Source organism: Amblyomma americanum, chromosome 4, assembly GCF_052857255.1.
Source record: "Amblyomma americanum isolate KBUSLIRL-KWMA chromosome 4, ASM5285725v1, whole genome shotgun sequence".
NCBI lineage: Eukaryota > Metazoa > Arthropoda > Arachnida > Ixodida > Ixodidae > Amblyomma > Amblyomma americanum.
The window spans coordinates 28,992,644-28,998,643 of NC_135500.1; positions in this window are offsets into that span (position 1 = coordinate 28,992,644).

Here is a 6,000-nt window from a genome sequence, read left to right on the forward strand (position 1 = left end):
TGTACATTTCTGCTCCTGCCCAGAATCGCTGTCTCTTCGAATCGCGGTGCACAATTGCTGCAGTTAATAATATGTGACACAAGATGTGCACATTTGTCATTTTTGTTCCTCACATTTAGCACATGCTCCCTGAGTCGCTCATTTATGCAGCGCCCTGTTTGCCCGATGTACATCTTTCCACCCGAGAGTGGGAAAGCATACACGACTCCGGTGGAGCAAGGGACAAAGGTTGTCTCGTGACTGATTTGGCAGCCATGCCTTCCATCACCGCACGTGCGGGAGCACAGCTTAGAAAGCTTGTTCGGCGCAGAAAACGCCAGAGGGATTCCATGCCTGCTGGCCACTCTCTTGAGTTGGTGGGAGACCTTATGTATGTAAGGCATCACCACAGGCCTGAAAGTTTCATATTCGGCCACTCACTTTTTTGGCGCTCTGGTTTTATGTTTCCAGATCAGGGCCTCAGCCACAGCTGTCAAAAGCGAAACAGCGTAACCTGCTGCCAAATGCTGGCGCACCTGATTATCAAAACTTGCTTGCAATTTATGCGCACACGATTTTTTGAAGGCCGATTCCATACATGAAGTTGCTATGCCCCTTTTCACGATCTTTGAGTGGGCAGACTTAAAAGGGAAGAGATCCTTCTTTGCTCGTGGTAGGTATTCCCAGCAAGTATGGTGTTCACAGACCTCAAACTGAATTTCTAAAAACTGAAAAACATTCCTATGGGGTAGCTCGTGGGCAAAAACAAGACCTTGTCCGTGTTGCTTAAAATCACGTGAAACTTCATTAATCATATCCTGGTAGGAAGAGCCAGCCTTTGAAATCACTAAAAAGTTGTCAACGTACCTAAATACCTTTAAAATCTTCCCTGCTTTGAAAACATGGTCTGAAGAACGGTCAATACAAGCTTAAAATATATCGCAGAGCACAGGAGCAACACACGAACCTATACAAATTCCATTCCGCTGTAGAAATGGCTGGTCATTAAAAACAATAAAAGTGACCTTACGGTAGTATTCCAACAGATTAAAAAAATTCCCCACGGAAAGTCCACCAGCATTCTGGAACGCAAGTGCATCATTTTCTTCAATGCATGAATTTGCCGAATTCAAAAGTTCACGCTGTGGCACTGAATAGACCAAATCTTCCACATCTACTGAAAAAACATAACCAATATTTCCATTGTCCGGCAAAAACTGCACAACATCATTGGATTTTTTGGTTCTGAACGGGTCGTTTACTGCTAACAAATTCAACTTTTTCTGCAGGAATTGACTTACGCAGTGCTGCCAAGAACCAGACTCGCTTACAATGGTTCTGAATGGAATGTCTGGCTTATGCGTTTTTGCTGTAAAAAATACCAATAAAAATCTCCCTGTACTGTTGTCTATCTGCTTTGCCAGCGATGTCAGTTCCACTGTTTTGCAAAATTCTATAAACTCGGTTTTTACTCTGACCTCGCTCTTTTTAACTGGGACAAAGTTTTTTGAGACAGCCTTTAGAGCTTTTTCATTAAACACACCGTTCTCTACCACAACAAACCCTCCTGCCTTGTCGTGTATGTGGTTCGTCAAATGTTTTGCGCACATCGTCCATCTGTATCGCCATTCCATTCCTTGCTCGAGCTTATTGTTTCCAGTTGGTGATAGTGGACGCAAGCCTCATCGCCTATAACAATTTTTACAAATCCCCGTACTGTGCTGTAATTCAGCGGTGAATCTCAATTCTTTTTACACCTTCACTACACAAAAAACACATCACAGGTTGCTGCTCAATTGCGGTGCATGTTGACAGTGGGGCAGCCATCTTGTCGTAGACGCTGCTGCCCTCTCCTGCATTGTAGCAGCTCTCTGCCACCTGACAATTACTTTGTGAACCTCAAGAAACACTACTGCCACCTACCAACTTCATCGCTCAACGTTTAGAAATTGTATGGAACATTTGTTAAGGTTTTTGTTTGAACCATCCTCGTATATTTGTTTTTGTTTCAACCCTTTTGCTGACCTGCAGTCGCCATCACACTTGCTGTTCATAGTTTCCAGTATCGGGATACATAAAAACGGGTGCAAGCACTGATTTAAAAATTATTTCCAAAAATTTTCCTACAGCATTTTTAATAAAAGTTGTTGCTGAATACAGCCCCTTGACAGCAAGCCCTTTGTTGGGCCTTTAAAATTCAGTGTTCTGCCCTTCAGTACAGTACACTCCCTTTGGGATGAGCTTGAAGGAACCTGGAAATTTGTTTTTCTTATTGGTTCATCTTAAGAGCCTCTAAAAGGATATCTGAGCATGCTGGATTTGTTCATACGCACGTATATATTTGTGCATGCTGCATGAAAACATCAAATAATATAGCCTTTCATCTAGACGACAGTTGCAAATAGAGCATTTACTCCACTATGCATGAAGTGAGCTGAAGAGAAACAAGCTTACATTATAGATGCTTAAAAATGGCATTGGTCCCGTTTTCTTCTTTTCTTTTTTTTCCTTGCTGTAACAGCAGGTGCTGTCTTCTTTTTCTTTGAATTTTTGTGTTCTGTCCTGCTCGAAGCACGCCAAAGGTGCCCAGCAGGGTAGCCATGAGCATGTTTTATCTTCCTTTTCCTGTGGCACAGTTGTTACCATTTTCACAAGCAGACACTTACGTGCTTTGCATGCGCCCCAGACAACACGTGGCAATTATATCTGGCCATCTGCACTGAGATAGTATGCAGCGACTCCGTGTCACTTGAAATGGCACGCCGGGGTACTCAAGTACCAGGTCAATGAGCTGGTGCACATTGCGCACACGTGCCTTTAATCTGTGTAGCGGTGATGTGCAGCATGTGACGGGCTTGCAGTGTTGAGATCTTTTTGACAGAGGCTTTGTCATGAGATGGGCTGTGCATATTTGCTTTTCATTGGACTAATCCCGGATAACTGCTTTCGGGCTTAATAAGAATGCTGCGAAATATTTAGATTTCTTTGGATTATTTCATTTTATTATTATATCACTATATTGTGGGAGCTATGAATAAGTACTTTTTTAAGTTGTCTGTATTTTTATCAGGCAATTGACCCTAAGTGATTGTCTGAACAGGTGGGAAGTGTTCTTGGAAAGTACTTGGAAAATGTATAGTACATTGCAATTTATGTAAAACAGAAAGTCTCGGCTGTATTCATGTCACACCGATGGGCAGCAATATTGATACAAAAGAACGCGTTTAGAAACACGCAGAATTGTGAGGTCTCTTTTCTTTATTTGCTATTGTATGGAGAGTGGAGGTATCTTTAATTGCCAGGTTCATGCTTGGTTTATTTTTTCATGTTTTCAGAAAGCTCTGTTCTCCTGCTGCAAGAAATTTGCTTTGTGAAGAAACAGCTGGCAACAATAATAAAGATTCTTGCAGAAAAAGGAAATTCAGAAACCGTCGCTGATGAGTGCGTCTCACTGCCACTGAATACCGATGAGGAACTTGAAGAAGTAGAACGAAAATTGCAAGGAAGCAGGCAGTTCCAAACACAAATGGTAAGGTTATTTGGAAGTTGCAAAATTAAATTCCAAGCAATACAAGCAACCTGCTGAACCACGTTATATAATTAGTTGCCTAGTCCTGGTCCCTATGCATTCCAGATGCTGCATTGACGTAACTTGACACAGCAAGAATGCCACAGCCAGAGTTTTAGCCTGTAAATGAGTCATGTTTGGCTTTACCTACAGCTTGTGCCTATTTTTTGAAGGAAACTCGTCAGATTGGGTTGATGCCTCTTCAAGAAAGGCATTTTATAGAGCCACGGAAGACCAAACTAGCATTGTAATGTTATTGCACTGTGTACTAGTTGCAGTTCAAGCTATAATGGCCAACTTGGCTTTCATGTTTTTGCTTTTTCCAAACCTTGTGCTCTTGATGCTTTTATGCAAGAAAAGATAACTGGTTTCATTGAAGTACATAATATATGAAGACTTGTTATGCACAATCTTGCTCCAGTGCTGGAAAGCAGCTTTGTGGTTAGGCCAGTCACATAGTTCATGTTGCATCATTTTACCACAGGCTCAACACCTGGCTGGCATTGGGGGGAGCACGCCCCAATCTTGACCGCTCGCATCCTGGCAAGAATGGTGCACGACTCCCTTGGGCAGAAATACAGCCTGTATGGCAAAAAGGGTAAGCGTCCTTTTTCAGAGCTGCAGCTCTTCATTGTATTCCAAAGTGAGTTTCAGTTCTTCAGAATGGTTAATTAGAACTGCAGAAAGTTGACTGAAAAATAACAGAATAACATATTAGTGAAATGGCAAATCAGGGTTGTCGGCAGTGCATACAATTTTTCAAAGTCGATGCATTTTTGCACAATTGTCAAAGATGACAGAACACAGAACTTTTTTTTTCTTGGTCATAGAGATCAGAAAAACTGTTTATTTTGCACTTGCACTTTATGTAATTATGTTGTTTTTCTGCTAAGCATATGAAATGCTGGCACATCGTCAGCTATCTGTGTGGTAAATGCCTGAAAATACTCTGTGAACACAATTAGGCTGTCAGCACCCTGTTGTGATTTTAATGCTGTTTTCTTTTTAATCAATTAACAGAGGCTGTCTGACTGGTAAAAGGGCTTTCAAATGCAACGCTCGAACAAATTCAACAGGCCACAAGAAGTTGGCTCGAAAACTGTCCAGCACGGCTGCAGAATGCTGCTAAAAGGTACTGGCACAAGTAGAATGCAGTCCTTTCCTTTGTCATTTCTAATCTCTTGCAGTTGACATACTTACAGGAAATCATATTTTTAAAATAAAAATAAAATGTTTCAGCAAAGGTGGTCACTAATCTTTAGAAGTATGGTTTTTGAGGAAAAGAGAAGCTTATTGCGGCATAGTAATACCAGTGTTGGCGGATGTCAAAAGACAGGCAAATCACGTTAACTTGTAATGTGAGTAACTAATATCTAACAGTGAACTTTTTAACTATTAATGGTAGGCACCTGATTACAACTAGATTTGTAGCTGGCCGTTAGTAATAGCCACATATAACAGAAAGGCGGTCTAGTTGGTGATTGGTATTAGAATGCCGCTTACAATCGCACAAAAGGAAAAGGAACAAGAAAGAAAACAACAGGATAGAGCATGGAACTTCAAATTGAAGTTCTGCGCTCTGTTCTGCTGGTTTCTTTCTTGTCCCTTGCCCTTTTGCGTCATTGCAAGATGCAGTCTAGCCATAGCCTTTTCAGTTTTCAGGATTTCAATAACGCAATTACCCTTGCCTCTGTGGCTCGACAAAATCTGGCTTACAATGACACACACTTTCAAATAATATGCTGTTTGCTTTTGCAAGAGATACGAAAAAAAAGGCAAGCATTTCTCAGATTTATTGTGAACATTCCGACCGGAGCTCAGCCTTTCTGCACGTGTGTGTGTGTTTTTTGAAGCAGCACTGGTAAGCGCAAAAGGAAACTGAATAAGTAAATCTTATGCAGCTTGCCTTTTTGACCCTAGCACTAGTTGTAATATTCTTGCTTTGATGCCTTGTTCAGTTTAGGTTATAAATCTAAAAATGTGTGGCTTCAACCTGGTGAGCTGACCCTCGGTCTGTGGTCGTCCCTTCTCCTAGAAAGCTTGTGTGTGTGTTTTATAATGAGCTGACTGACTTGTATAGCTAATATAATACACTGCTTAAGAAAATGCCTTTTGAATAAGTTTTTCAACAGCTACTGGGCACTGAAAAAATCCTTCACATCATGTGGCTTGTACTAAATAGAGAATATGTCTTTTTTTTCTCAGAAACGAGAAGACAACTGTACAGGAAGAGGAAAGGCCACAGGAAATCCTGTGAACCTTCACCCTCTTTTCATATTTTCATTCTTCCAGATCTGATAAGTACCCTCAGGCAGTGCTCTAGTCATTGAATTCTTCTGTGTAAATTTTTTGCATTCTTTGTTTTGTATATCCTAATTGAATTGTATTTTGTGCTTGACTTTATTGGGTTCTTGGTTCTGTATTTTCTCAGTATGCTTCCTTACTCAATTGCA